General features: G+C 37.6%; 1 protein-coding gene across 1 annotated transcript in view; it reads left to right on the plus strand.

Moving 5' to 3' along the window:
• Positions 1-256: 256 nt before the first annotated feature.
• Positions 257-16,305, plus strand: part of LOC149181439 (uncharacterized) — a 127,386-nt gene continuing 111,337 nt past the window's right edge. Inside the window, exons 1-2 of the mRNA XM_089416617.1 lie at positions 257-375; positions 696-819. The gene's annotated coding sequence lies outside the window, so the exon portion shown is untranslated. The remainder of the gene's footprint in view (positions 376-695; positions 820-16,305) is intronic.

Genomic DNA, 16,305 nt, shown 5'->3' on the forward strand with positions numbered 1-16,305 from the left:
AAAAAATGACATTCTTAATGAACTTTTTGTAAAGAAGATTTTCATGAAAAATTGACATTCTTAATGAACTTTTTGTAAAGAAGATTGTCATGAGGTTTAGGCTTTGCAATCTTCCGAAAGTCTATTGTTCCTTTCCTTCCCTTGATAAAGTACTTACTAGCTTTTAACAACAGTATTCATTTTTATTTTCAAATGTGGTGCACAGAATAATGAAATAACTTTTATTATAGATATGGCATATATAATGTTGTATATCTCTCGTAACCTCTTGATTATTTGCAGGAGAAATTTGCTTCCAGTAGAAATAAGGTAGAGGCAGGAATTGGAAAGAAAATTAAGAATGATATTGTTCCTGTTCTTGAAGAACTCCAGAAGGTTTGTGATTCTCAGCGTATTCAGAATGGGTGCAACAATAATTAGGAGAAGTGACAAGGAGACAAAATTCGTAATTACTTTTTCTTTAATCGAGATATCGATGTTGAATACATATCGATCTAATTTATGTTTATATTGGCAAAGGAGATAGAGGATGCCATCAATTTGATGGCTCATTCACATCACTATCTGATATATTCAACAAGACTGAATCTATGGTTACCTTCAATTTGTTTGTTGTGATTAGTCCTCATAGTTCTGGTCCAAAATTCATGTCTTTGTGTGATGTTCTTGTTCTCTTGTACTGTCATTTCTAACAGAAAAAAGAACGAGCACTAAAAAAACAGCAAAGGCAAGCCACGCTTCTAGATAGTTTTTTTGGTGCACAAGGAGAGGCTATTGGTCGTTCCCGTCGTGACCGCAAACCTGTTAAGTACACATTTGGTATGCAATCTCTCCTTTCTTATCATATTATGTAAGATTAAGTCTATTTTGATTAGTGCTCACTATGAAGGATGCATATATCGTATTAAAGAGAAAATTTGCATTTTTTGCCCTTTGCATGGAGTGGATATACTATTAAAATATTTTTTTGTTATATAAATTAATCATAAATTAACAAGAGAATGGTTACAAGCTTGTTCTGTTAGCAAACAATATTCCAAAAACAAATAAAAATTGAAATAGTGGAATTGATACTTACCTTAATATGTCCCAAGCTTTGATAGAATGAAGTGGCAGGGGCTTTGACTCTCTTCATAAGAGCATGCACACACACATGTATTTACTTTAGGATATACATTTTATATACATATGTAAACATCCATATATAGATATACATACATGCACACATAACCCTTAAATTGTTCATACTAGTTGTGCAAAACTCAAACTTCAATAAATGAGATTGGAGGTTGTCTCACAGTGGAAGGAAGGAGGACGAGTTGGTAGATTATTCATCAGATCCTTTAGATGGGTTTGGGAACAATATAAGTTTTCTACTCACAAGAAGACATTGTACGATTCAAAAGTCCCCTTGGAGATGGCTATTCTTTTGGAAAAATGATTCTTTAAAGTTTGGGTTGCAAAATCTTGGTTCTTTTGATGATATGAAAGATCTAGGTTTGAAGTGGGATTGTAAAAGGCGGCCTATGTTTGAAACCTACAAGCTGGTATAATGGCTAAGTCATTGTGTTCGTCAGACCTGAAGGATGAAGTTCAAATTTATGCAAATCTTAAAGTGCCACATGATTTTTGCCAAACTTTTGTATAAATTTGGCATAGGGGTTTTCAACGATCAACAAAGTAGCAAATGTCAATTTATGAGTGATTACATCATATGGTTGAAAATAGACTCCATTGTTGCTCCACCCATGTTTGAGTCATCTCATTACAACTATTGCTCTATCCTAGGATATAAATGATACTGTAATTATTGAACCTTCGGCATGTCTTCTCACCACTTGTTCACTAGGATTTTTGGACTAGAGATTATCGACCACCTTACCTCTTCATAATCTATGCCCTCTATGTACCTTGATGTTAGTGGCATTGATTGTTGAAATCCTCTATCACGACCCTAGTAAAAATGTACCATCACTCAAAGAAAATCTAGATTTGACATGTTAAGCCTTTTCTGTCTTTATTTGAATGCTAAGAGGGTGATTTTGATGATGAGGATCCCGATATAGGTGATAATGAAATGTAGGTATTTGTTGTAGCAAGATTTTCTTGGGCCTTGAGCCTTGACACTTGCCCATTTATTAATGAATTTGTATTTTTATTTTAAATTATAATGTTAAAACTTAAATGTTTTCTTTCAAAGCTTCAGTGTGTGCGTGCGTGTGTGTGTGTTACATTTCCTCGTTTCTTGATTTTTTGGGGGTGATGCTTCAAGCACGTTTCTATTTCATATGGGTTTCCGTTTCAGTTTAAATTTATATAATGACAAGTTTTTTCAAATAGCATGGTTGTCGAATTCGAACTTAAACATGAAGCATGTGACTATGTATAATGGGAAAAGGTTCTATTTTAGACCAAAATGGTAAAACCATAGTGTACACCACCATGGAGACAATAATACTATTGTTCCTAGTAAATCCTTGCTAGCACAAAACTCTAGGTGAAAGAGATTTCTAGAAGGTCACATTGTAGATAATGCTAGTCGTTAATACATGTGTACTTTAGGCGGTTGGATTAGGCTTTGGTACTACGATAGGATAGTGCAATAAAATATTTATTGACAACCTGCAATGCATGTTCTTAAATTGCTCATTCTAGGGTTTTGGATAGTTCAAACTTCCATTGATTCACATCCTTTGGTGTTTGACGTCTCTAGCTCGAGGTCTCCTTATTTGAGCAAGGGAGGATTTAAGTATTGTTGAAAGTGTGTTGAAGTCATAACTTGATGGAAGGGTGGGAGGATATTTTTAAGAAATCTTGTAAGAGGAAACTGTTGAAGAAAATGTAACTAGGTTTGGTCTTCATAAATGTACTTTTGATATTTGTACTTATTCAAGAAAAGAATATTATTTTTATAATATATGTCAATGAGTTTCTTGCTCATTGAAGTAGGTCTAGCAAATGTTAAGTGCTATAGGTGAGTCAAATAGTCAAAAGGAAATGTTGAAGGCCTTAAGGGCATGTTACACCATGTATGAATATGTATTAAAGTCAAGAGAATACCTCCAAGCAAAGTCAAGTCTCCTCCTATGCAAAGGCACCATCAAAGAAGCTCCTTCAAGCATGTTACACCACCAAAGAAGCCATCTGAAGCAAGCACAACAAGTCGACCTTCTAGTCGGCCTAAAAGGAGGGACAATCCTCTATATATAGAGGTTGTCCACTCCACCAAAACGCACTCACTTACCTCTGAAATCAGTGCAGAAATCCGAGAAGAGAAGAGGCTGAGAAAAGGACGAAGAAGAGGTCTTCTAGGGCAGCGAAGGAAGAGAGAAAGAAGCCGAGGTGGAAGGGACTGTTTTTCTAGGGTTAACACAACCACACGTGCGAGAAAGGAAGGGTCTGCCTGCGGTCATAACAACAGAAACCCACAGTGACATATCTCTTTGTTTTGGACTAGTAAACAAGGCCTATAAGGCCTCCCAATCAAGCGAAGAGGAAGGGCACTCAAGCGAAGAAGGAAAGAGGCCACAACAACAAGTAAACCACCACACATGCGAGAATTTAGAGCTGCAGGACAGTCACATCAAGTTTGCACCTACACCTTGAAGAAGGAGCTCATTTGGTCAAGAAGGAAGGGATCATCACAAGAAAAGGGGCTCATCAAAAGGTGTCTCTTCTAGAGCAAGTGCAACAAGGTCTATCAACAATTGAGAGAAGAATGAAGTGCCGGAAGAAGGAGGTCGAAGTGCCGGAAGGAGGAAGTGTCGAAGAAACAAAGTGTCGGAAGGACTTGACTTGTGCTTGGAGGATATTCAAGTCAGGGTCTAGGGTTTGGCATTGATCAATAGAAGCTTCAATAAGAGAAATTCACGAAAGGGTTTTCCTCTCAAGAGAAGAGAGGTTTTGGCCTTGGCAGAGAGCCAATATCTTGTGTTCTTGTTCTTATGTTTTGGTAGCAGTTTGATGAAGTACACACACATGCATTAATAATAAGAAGAAGAAGATTAAGCTAACAAGAAAAGGTAAAAAGACTCCACAAATTGTTATCAAGTAACGAAGAATCACACTACACTTATTTGCCCTAGATTCTTCAACAGAAGCATGGAGATGAAAGAGTTGAGGGTGGGGTTTGTGTCGTTGAAAGAAGAATTCTAGGGAGAAAATGTGTTAAGCTTTGATTAACAAGGTTTATGATGGTCTTGGGAGAAGATGTTTGAATGAGTCGAAGTTTGTCTTATCAGGAGATAACTTTGGTTGGAAAGTTTTATAGTTGAGTAGTGGAAAAATCCCTCCTTGAGTAGGTGTTTGAAGTATGGTTCCCCCTATTAGGATATTGCTAGCTTTTGAGGTTACTTCAAATTTCAAACTTGTTTACACCATGTTTGGGGTTGCTTGATGTGATGTAGAGTGCATGGTGTATGGATGACCCTTTTTTTTGTAATGGAGATGTATTGTGGATGTCTTTTACTCTTTTGGATTATTAGACCTTGCTTAATGATTGTGGCATTCTTTTCTTGGGTCATTGGAGACCTTGACTGCGTAACTTTTTCACGATGCTAATATGGAGGTTAAGTTGGTTCCTTGGAGGATGCCTTGCTTTAGAGGAAGATTGCTTGACATTTGGGAGGAGGATGTTTATTCCTAGATGGCATGGGTACACTTGGATCACTTGCATGGAGGTTTGTGCTTGACTCATAGTAGCTTATGATGAGGGAGTGGCCATGTAGGTGTGGTGGAATCGAAGGAGCATATTCCTTTGGAGAATTTTTGGAGCCTTGGGAGGTTTGTGGAGGAGGATCATTATACACATCTTATGGAGCATTCATGTTTTTTTGAGTTTTTGTTGTTGATGACATTGTGTTGGAGCTTGACATGTGTCCTTTTGGAGTATCCACATGTGTGGACCTACTTGTTAAATCCGACAGGATGAACATGTCTTACAATAATTCTTTCAAGGACTAAATAATCAAAATTACTAATGACATGTCTTACAAATTCTTTATACATTACAAGGGTTAAAATAAATATTATAAAGACTGACTATAGCTACAAAAATTCAACACTAGAGACAAATTTTGATCACATATTAGTAATCATAGAATTCCTCATTGTCATCAACAAAAATATAACAAAATGCTTATCCAACAAAAGAGGAAATTCTACTAGTACTTCTAGTGCTGCTTGAATCGCCTAATTAATATCAAGTGCAAGAAGAGAGAGCTCTAAGTGTAATTTTTTTTTAATGAAATTAGCTTAGGAGTGAAACAAACTCTACGAAAAATGTTTAATTAAGAATTTTTTGGGCCATAGAAGGGGCTCATGCCCTACTTGTTTGCTTGAGTGTGCCCAAAATAGCCACTTGACCCTTCGGATTTTGGCTGAAACAACTCCGAAATGTTGTCGGCTGTATTGTATGCCATTTTAGGATTTCGAAGCGCGTAGTCTAACAAGGCGGAGGAGTTGCCCGGAAAGTTATGGAAATTTCGATCATATTTAGATAAAATCCGGCAAGGATTTTTGTAAATCCAAGTTATAGTTGTTAAACTTCAAAATTTTAGGTGTCCTTGACGTATTTGATGGTGCTGAATCCATTTCACCATCAAAACATAATTCAAACACTGCCTCTACAAGATTTTTTGAAATTTTTTTGCTCGGATTCCTGCCACTTTTGGCCGTCGGGCAATTCCTCCGCCTCGGTATGGACAACAACATTTTGGGGATGTTCCAACATTTCAGTACATTTTCAGTATTGGTACGCCACTAGGAAGGTATTTTGTGCAACATAGGTTGGAGCCTTTGGTGGTTTGTGGGGGAGGATCATTATAGACATCCTATGGAGCATTTAGGGTCTGGAGCTTTTGCTTGTTCATGACATCATTCTTGGATCTTGACATGCATCCTTTTGGAGTATAATGTTACACATTTGTGGACCTACTCCTTAGATATAGGTTGCGTGTAAGGGTTTGGTGCCACTTTATATTGTTGGCATCCCATACCTCTAATATAGTAGAAGGAGAGTCCTTTCACTCATCTATTCATTCATCATCTTGTGTTAGAAGTGTGATGAGTAGCACATTAGTCTTTCTCTCTCTCTCTTGTGTTTTTTTCATTGGATCATCTTTCATTGTCTTGTGGATTAAGGTTCTTTGAGAATTTCAAGTTTGTTCTAGGGTTAGGGTTTCACCCTGAGGAGGCAAAGAGGCCAGGGTTCACCTTAGATGGGATCGATTGAGGAGGAGAGAGGGAGGCATCTTGTGTTGGAGTGAACGAAGACTTGCTAGTGTTAATGCTGGCTTGCTTGAGGTCTTTGGCAATGGCTATAATTTTCATGTTTTTCATTAGCTAGGGTTTTGGAGAGTGGCAAGGATTGTACCAACTATGTTAAATTTGTATGTGAATGTACTTTATTGTTATATATTGACACATGTATAGGGTTTACCCTAGAAGAGACCAATAAAGGAGGAGAGAATGTGTTGGTGCGAAGCAAGACTTGCTAGTGTTGACGCTGGCTTGCTTGATATCTTTCATAATGTTTACCGTTTTTGTGATTTCCATTAGCTAGTGTTTTGGAGAGCTTGGAGGATTATACCCTCTTTCTATTAAAGTTGTGGTGTGTACATGTACTTCACACTCACTCACTCACACACACATGAAGTTTATAGCTGTCCAATACCCATGTAATTGCAGATATGTTTTTCAGCTTTTATTTCTTCTTGAGGAGCTAATTTCCAACACTTATTGTTCATGCTGACTTTACATATTGAAGGGATGAAAGTTTTAAGTGATTTAACATACATCTTTAAGATAATAGAGGATATTTATGGCTGGAAAATTGCAGTAATTAAAGTAATTCCAGATTTCTTTTTGGCATATGTTTGGTATCTTTTCTCTTGGGATTTTAGTGTGTTGGGTTGAGTGAGATGGGATATTGTCTACTGTTTGCTGTTGTTAAGTATTATTTAAATCAACTCTAAGGTTGTAGTTCACAACTTCACAATAATTAGATCTAGGAAGCTTTCGATGTGAGGTGAAGTATCTGGATTTGTGCTAAAAATGACAAGGTTGAAATTCTACATGTTTTTAGAGCTATTTTGCTTAAAGCATTCTTTTGGTGAAGAGGGAGTTGGTATTTCAACGACGTTGTACTTGGGAGTGGTACTTGACCTTGTTCAAGTTAGCTGGGTGTAAAACCATAGGATGCTTGGGAGAAGCATTGTAACTCTGAAGGGTTGTTCAACTCATTTAATTGTTGATTTTTTGGCTTGAGTTATGCGTCCGATTTGAACGATGATGACTCTTGGTCTTAGGGAGTGTGATAGGTTGAATGATGCTTCCGATTTCATTCCTTAGAAGTTGAGATTTGGGAGCATGTTGAAAAAGTGATAGTTGTCGCACATTTTTTTTAAGCTCATGTGGCTTGACCTAGTTCCTGACACCTATTTGGAATTGATAGATAGTTCATAAATGTCTTGATACTAAAGATGGATTTGATAAAGTTGGTCATACTTAAGAAATAGGAGGCCAAGGCAAAGCGAATCATTCTTGATTCGATGAGGGATCACTTCATCACTCACACTATATATAAGATGATCGACAAAGATATGCTTGATATTTTGTTGTGGTTTATCTCAAAATACTTGGACAAACCCATATAATGTAGTGAGGATCTCCATGGCCCTCCCCAAAATTCTTCTTTGACCTTGAATCATATGGTTTTCTAGTTCTCACTTGATTTTGTGCTTTTAAATATTTATTACAAATAGGCCATTTTAGGCCTCAAATTGTCTTCCCCATTCTAGGGTATAAATAAACTCATATAGTAACTATGGAGATTGATAATGGGTTATCCTTCCCCATAATGGGAGGTCCTTGCTCTCAAATCTTTTGCTTTGAAGGAGATGAAGAACAATTCTTCAACTCTCTTCTTGGAGGTACCATTTGGCCTTGGTTGATTACTGTACTTCCAAACCATTCGTGAAAGTTTTTGTTGACCCCTTTTGGTCGTTCAAATCTTCTTTTATAGAATCATACCATCTAGTAGTTTTTCGTATGGATATGGTGCGAAATCTGTTATAGAAGGTAAGAGTTGCCTCTTTGTGTTCTTATAAAGTGGTTCTTGGAAGAGTTAATACCTTTTTATCCATGCTACAACTTTGTATTGTATTTTTTGATTTTAGATTTTAAATTCTAAATATTTTTTTCTTTTGTTTGTCAAGTTGTTTGAGTTTTACAGAGATTACTTCAGGCTTGGCCTGTGGCTTGAGAAATCGCCCAAGGGCATCTAAGCCGTCAAAATCACCTAGGGTTTGCACTCGGCCAGGGCCACACCAACCCTTACATGGCTGAATTTTTGCCTACGGAGTTTCGAAGCGATGACATTCACATTAGAGAGTGACTTAACTGTACACTCCATCACCGTCTATTTTGCACCCCGTGGGCTTTTAGATTCTAAATATTAAAGATTATAGTTTAACTTTATTTTTCTTATGGTTTTATATGAGTAGCTTTTGGGCTCCCACTTTTTATCGACATTCATGTATGTAGCAATCTAATAGACCTATTTGACATCATTTTTTGGAGATAAATAAAATTATCTTATTTTATCTTCATTTGCGATTGAGTAAATGTGTGTATAAGGTGGACAACTTTGTTATAGAATTATTGTATATAAATTAATATTTCATCATAGTTGTTGGGTTACTTTGATTGTTGATTTGAAGCCTTATTTCCCACCTCTTTCTACTCATCAATGTGAGGTGGAAGTTAGATGATCTCTTTAATTTAGTGTCCAACTTATGCCACAATTAAATTAAATTTATATTGAAAAATCTAGTTTTGTCTATTTCGAAATGATACTCCTTGCTATTCTAAAGTACTTTTGGATCCTTTTAAAGAACAAGCTTGTTGCTTCATATGCTTTGTTAGTTTTTTTACACTCATCGAAATTTACATCATACTAAATTTGTTGACTACAACAAACAAGTATTCATGCCTTCTTCCTATCCTTGATGAACCCCAACAAAGCCCATGGATATACCTTCCCATTGCCTTGTGGGGATTGGATGTGCACTATGTAATCCTTTCTTCTTGTTGCTAGGCTTTTTGGTACAACACAATATACAACCTCTAATATACCTAACTATTACTTCTCACATCTTGGGCCAATAAACATACTTTTCTAAGCTAGTCATAGTACTCTTGACCCCCAAATGTCCAACAACCTTGGAGTTATGGCGCTCCTTCATTGTTTGTCTCTTTCTTTCTTTGGTACTCAAAGCTTCCTCATCTTGTAGAGTTGTGACTTTTGTTGGAAATATGATAGACATGGTCAGTAGTTTCATCATGTGAAGAAATATAAAATTTGAATTTATATTATGCCTCCTAAAATTGCTCAAGTCGGCCTCCTATTGTTCAAGTTCGTTGGGCCCCTTGGAGGCACCCTTTTGACCCCTTTGGAAGATTATAAATATAAGACCTCTCCTCCTCACTTTGGCACATCGATGATCTATTGTTTTGTGTCTCTTCTAGTGAAGGAGGGCGCAAATCTCAAGGAGGCTTTGCATGTTTCTGGTCAGTTGTTATGTTTTGTTTTTGCTGGATATATTGATGAACTCTGAACTCTGTCTCTCTCATAAGGAAAGATTTTTTTTTTTCCCCTTATGGGTTTTTCCCTGATGTCGAGCCTAATTTTTTTGTCTCGTCTCATTGTCTCCTGGTTATTTTCTACTGCTCTTTCATGTTTAATTGTTGAAATTTTCTTATGTATAACTGCTTAATGATATTGAATGTTATTGATGCTAATTGATCATAGCAAGTAGTTATCTATTGAAGGAAATGGAAATTGTTTTTCTAGTTTCTATGAACCCTAGAAATATCAACAACATTTTGGTGATGGCAATCTTGATAATAGATCAACTAAATTGTTGACACTTGGTAGTACCATATATTTAATCACTACATGAAATTGTTGTAGAAATTCCATGCATTTAAAATATCTTGCTGTTGGTAGCTTATGTTAGGTATTTAAGTATTTGTAGAGGGTGGTGATGAATATGGATAACATTGCACCCATAACATACTAAATAACACTAATTTCCTTTTCAAATGACTTCTACAACAGTTAGTGCCATGATTAGGTTTTGACTACTCTTCAATTTCAATTCTTCAAATGTGTTTTAGTTGATTCTTACCCCATCAAAAACTCTTACCACTCGCTACAATTATATGAAGTCGTGTTGCCACATCGTAAAATGAAGTTATGAACATTCATATATATTAGGTAACAACCACAAAGCTCTTAGCTTTAGTGACATTGGTAGGAGTGGGCTATTTAAGGATGGTATTTGTTTTTGAATGATATCAAGTTTTCAACTCATTACCACTAGTCACATGCCTTACATACATTAGGGACTACCTAGCAACACTTGTTTACATTTGTTAGTAGTTGGCATTTCCTCATTGTTTCCATCTGCTTTAGTGGCACAACATGCTCCTTACAAGTAGTATTAAAGATTAAGATTACATCCATCATTTTGTTATGACAAACGTAATATGTGAATGGGTACGATGTTAATCATTAAACACATAAAAATTACTAGTGCATTACTTAAATCAAGTGGCATTACTAATAATTCATATTAAACACATAAAAATTACTAGTGCATTACTTAAATCAAGTGGCATTACTAATAATTCATATAGGCCTTAGCCTTCGAGGGTAGCTGACTTGGTAAAGCATGTAAACATGTTATGTAAAATAGTATGAAGTGCTTGATTTGATCCCCCAATTAAAGTGTGTATGTTGAAAAATATGGTAGCTATGGTCCGTATTTTCATTGGCCAATTGATAAAGAGACTTGAAATTTTTGGTGTTTGACCAAGTTGGCCTAAGATGATCAAGTCGATCCCACATGTGGAAAAGTCACCTCCAAAATCACATATAAATAAAGGCTCGTTGGAATTCATTTGACACATTTCACATCCATCACATCAATCTGAAAATTGCAGATATACATCCACACGTGCAAAGGAGTCTTTTTTTGTTTGTGTTGACCAACTTCTTTTCCACTATTTTACCAATGTTGACTTGGACTAGTTTGCATCTGTTTGACCAAAGTTTTGACCTTCTTTGAAGGCCAAAGATTATAGAGACTCATTACCTTGATTTGACCGAAATTCTGTCCTAGTTCTAGCTCGTTGACTTGGTTTGATCGTTGGCTTTGTTACCCACCATTTTGTGGGTGATATCCATGGGAGATTTTTTTTTTTCTCCAATATGGTCTTTAGCCGGCAGCCAACAACCCCTTGCAACCACCAACTAGCTCATTGTGCCATTTCTCCGCCCCCTGAGCTAGCCATGTGGTTCCTCACCCATCTGCCATGATCGTATGGTTGAAGGTGGGCCTCTCGAACCTAAAGGTATGCCTTGTCATTTGGTAATTAAGTATTGCAGTTTGCTTATCATTGACACTTCTGGGCATGGATTAATGGGGGGATTCAATGGAAAGAATGGGTTAGGTCTGTGCTCTTGTCCCATAGACCCCTTTTGAATACTTACCTTGGATTCTAATCCTGCAGGATCTCTTTTACTGACCATTTGGCTTTAGGGATAGTATTTCACAGGAAACCTTGATTTTGGTTGCGTGGTCTCGCTTCCTCATCCACATATATTATCCCTTTTCCACTCATTATTACCCCATTCATCATTTCTCCTATCTGGGTCCACATTCCTCCACTCGGTCCACAAGGGCTAGTTCTCGCCTTCCCCTTTCCCGCACCTTGGTTCAGGCCTGGAATGATTCCTCAGAGGTTGATGCAGCTAAAAAAAAAATTAAAACCATAATTGACCACATTCAACAGGAAGCGCACCACAAAATGCAAAAGATGATCGAGACAAACACATTTAACATGTGGGCAAAAGCCAATACATGAGCTTTACCCTATCATCATGGCCATCACCCTGGTTCCTACGGGTTCTATGGGCCTCCTTCATCATATAGGAACCCATGATTGTCCCAACCCCTATTGGGCAATGAACTGCTCTACCTTAAAAAGGTGTATCCACTGTTACATCTCATACATCATGCTCTTACCCCTTGAGCCCCGAGCAATTAATTAAAGAAAAATCATGAAAAGGAAAAAGGCATATAAAGAAGGGTGGAAAAATCAAGGACGGGGCATCTCATGTACCATGATTGCTCTCTCCTATACATTTAATAGCCAAGTGTGGGCTTCCCTTTTATTAGCTACCCTTGTACCCTAACTTGTGGCCCAGGGTTGCCCCTTCTCATACCCTACTCCATTCACCTCCTTATCACATACCACCACCTTTCAAAGAATGTACCTTGGGTATATTATCCCTTTTAGAAGTAGAAAACACCTAATAGAATACTTGGTTAACCCCATTTGGAGTTTGGAGACATTAGCACATCTTGAAGCCCATTATGGAAGGGCATGCCATTATGGAGTCCCCACCTATGTCCATGGTTTGTAAGCTCATTTACTCTATTTCTTTGATGACTTGTTGTACTGGAAGGCTTGGGGACGTATTGGATCTTATGCAAGATTGCAAATGGTTTCCATCTTGGGTTTGGTCTCCCTATACGGGTTCCTAACCCTCTAGAGAGCTACACTGGCACATGTAGGGTGTGTGTTGAGAGCCATGGGTCTTCACAGCAGTAGACAACACTCCATGGATCCCCGAGGATGTTCAGAGATTGCTTGAGATTCACCTATTGGACGAAGAAGATGCACCTCATTCACCTTTGCCCATCTAGACCCACAGGTGTGCCATGCACTTCGTAGCTGACCCAAGACTTGTAGGACGATGTGACATCACTTACACCATCGTTGGAGCCCTTACAGATGATTTACAAGCTTCGACTCATATGGAGACTCATGAGGTTATTATTGTGCCCCCACACTCACTCGGAGCACCATAGGTTTATTGTTTGGAGAACAAGGGCCAACCCCTTGTCCATCACTTTTGAGGGTCCTATTCTTCATTATTAGCACATTATTTTATTTTTGGGGCATATGTAGACCGAAGATACTAATTCAAACTCTTAGTTAGCGTATAAATACAAGTGAGATGAGTTCATTTTCTCATCATCACATTGGATTGGATCTCTATTCTCTTTAGAGAATTTCACACTTTTTCTGGGATGAAGAATTGGAGCATGGATGAATTTTGATGTTTGGATTGGAGTATTTTTATCTTGGAGCTTCTTTATTGTCAAATTGTTGATGGTTGGATATGTTCTTTTACATGTAAGTACACACTTTTAATGTTATCCTTGTTTTACTTTTGTCATATGCATTGAATGGGATTTTCGGTATAATAAGGCTAATTGTTGGATTGCATAATTACAAATTTGTGGGATTATTGTTTTTATATAGTGTCTCTCAATGTTTGGGCCATGTATGTGAATGAAATCTCCTAGGGATAATTCCACCGGGGAATTTATCTTGATAAGCCATCCCCTTTGCTAAGCGAAGTATAAAAGTTTCGAGGTCTCTTCCTCTTGCCCTAAAGGTTGAGCGAAGAGGTCCTTAAAGCCTCCTTGACCAAAATACAAGGTCCTTTCTCATCATTATCCTAGACTCCGATCTCCCCAAGGATTAAGGCATTAATCCTCCAATAGGTGGTCACTTAACGAATACTTTTCTCCACCCTTCCCCCCTCTCTTCTAGGTCTAGCGAAGTTGGGTCACCTAAGCCATCATTTTCCTGACAAAATAGCCCAAGAAAAAGTTCGATCTCCTAGCCTCTCTTGCGCTGGTGTGCCTTCAAAGCCTCCTCCAATTTTGAAGCTATTTCGACGATGGAGTTGTGAAATAACCCAAGCCCTTGCTCCGAGATCAAACTTTGCCCTAGTGCTCCCAAGGCTAGTGCCTCATAGGATCAATTTGACAATTTCAAGTGAAAATTCTTACTTTGATCCTTTCCCCCTCCTTTTCTGGTTTAAGAACATCATTGGTTGCTAGATTCTTCCCCCTTAACCTAGCCTGGGTCCACTTGGTCTCGTGTGGTCCCACACTTTTGAAAAGTCAAATCTTTAAGAGCCATTCGAGAAGTCAAGTCCAATAAGGATTTTAGGATTAGGAAATTCCTTCATAAGGTATATTCCTCTAACCTAACCGTCAAATCCTTTCCTCCTCATCCTAGAAATATTTGTACCTTGCTTAATCAACAAGTAAGCTCTATTCTTAAAACCCTTTTAGGAAAAAGATTGTTAGGGTCACTTCACATCCATTGGTTGATTCATCCTTCACAAGTGACCTTCTATATACTGGGTCTCCTTCGATCGGTGAAAGTCCGTAAAGAGGAGGGAGTCTTAGCTGAGGTGACAATGGGTTAAGCCTCTGTTGTTGCCGTTTGATCTAGCAGTTATCCCTTTAGAAGTCCTTTTTATGCCCCCTGCAAGTTTGAGCAGTAATAGGCTTGATTGAGGCATTTAACTGAGAATTGCAAGTCACTGTTTGACTGAGGTTCACCGAATTTTGACCCTCTTGTTTAGAGATTCCAAAGGCCAAAATTCGACACTATTTAAACTTTGACCAGCGTTGACCTTCTTCTCTCTCCTTTGACTGGTTTTGACTTGGACATATTGAGGTCAGATTTTGGAATCTCGTATTGGAATATTTTGATGTAATATTGATGAACTGAATCTCTCTCTCTGATAAGGAAATATTTGCGGGGTTTTCCCCTTGGGGGTTTTGTCGTGGTTGTGAGCCTAATTTTTGGTCTCTCTTGTCTCGTGTTTATTGTTTACTGTGATCTCTATTGCTCTATTGTAGAAAGTGAATGATTGAAGTTTTTCATGTGTAACTGCTTAATGATTGGAATGCTATAAGAGGTCTAATTGAATCATTGGAAGTAGTTATCAATTTTGAAAAAAACTATACTAGTCTGGGTTGCACTAGAAAATCAACAGTGTCAATGTTAGGGGCAGCTGTGGTGCAACTAGTGGTTTTTTATTGGCAGCGAATAGAATCAACTTTGTGTCACATGAATACAAAACCACTCCAATTGTCGATTTCACTAGTCGGGAAAAAGAAAAGAAGAAAAAAAGTGAATTCATATAGGCCTTGTTTTGTCTTGAAGGTGGATTTCCAAGTTTCTTCTTTCTTGATTTGAACTTGATGACATCTATATTTCAAATCTAGTTTGGTGCAACGTCTTCCATGTGGAGTTGATATAACAAGTCTCTAACCTATCCTAGTGCAAGGGGCATTGATTCTTGAGATTGGTCTTTGTTGAAAATAGTAGCGAGAAAGGTCCTTCATTGACTTGTTCTTTAGTCAAAAAGACCAAGAAGCGGGTTTCCTTAGCATGCACATGTTCCTAAAATTTAGGACGAGTTCCTAAAATTTAGGACAAATTCCTAAAAATCGCTACGAGTCCCTATAAGTTGGGACAATTCATGAAGCAATTTGATTCATATTCAGAAGTGGAAAGCTTAGTTTGTTTTGTAGTGCGAGTTAGCTTTGGAAAAAGACAAGCGAGTGAGTCACAAGTTCTAAATTGAGGATGGACAAGTTGCATGAGCTAGTTAGACTCAATTAGCTCATCAATCACTAGTTTGAGTTCCAAAAATATATCTTGGCAGATTTAGCCTATTCCAAAAGCTTATAAGGAGGACTAGGGCACAAAATTATTCAATTGTTGTGCGATCACGAGTTGGTGAGATAAGGCAATAGAGAGCTTGGGTTTGTGTGGGAGCTTGTGGTGGGAAGGGCTGAAAATAGAAGAATTCCTTGAGTAATGCGCTATAATTTGGGAGTAATTCCTAAATAATAGGAGCCTCTATTGTGCTAGGATTTAGGAGAAATCAACGCAAGGAAATAGGAACTCAACTAGGCAATGAAAGGAAGAAGTAGGGTTAGCATTCTTGCTGGTGTTTCAAGCTTAAGGATTAGCAGGGAGAATAAGTTGTTTTCTTTATTGAAAGAAGATTGTGTTGTAAGAGATCTGTTGCTCTAAATTTCTATCAATAAAATTCTCAATCTAGCAAAGGGTTTTCCTAGTTGCGTTCATTAGAAAAATTGTGTTTTTGATATTGCGTGACTGTGTTTGTTTCTGTTCCTATTCCATTGCAAATAAGTAGAGAAAATTTTGTGTTGGGTAAGTTAGTTTCAGATTTGTTCATTCAAGTAGTGGCATTTTTTTGTGGGTTGTCTACAATCTTGTTTTGAGCTCTATAGTCAATGCACATTGTCTATAAGTCCCTTTCTCCTTTACCACTAAAATAAGGGTCGTATGCATGTGAGGTACTTGTTCTTTTGACTCCTTGCTTCAAATATT

This window comes from Pinus tabuliformis, chromosome 3_2, assembly GCF_031772625.1.
Source record: "Pinus tabuliformis cultivar Carrire ecotype Pingquan chromosome 3_2, CPIR1, whole genome shotgun sequence".
Taxonomy (NCBI): Eukaryota; Viridiplantae; Streptophyta; class Pinopsida; order Pinales; family Pinaceae; genus Pinus; species Pinus tabuliformis.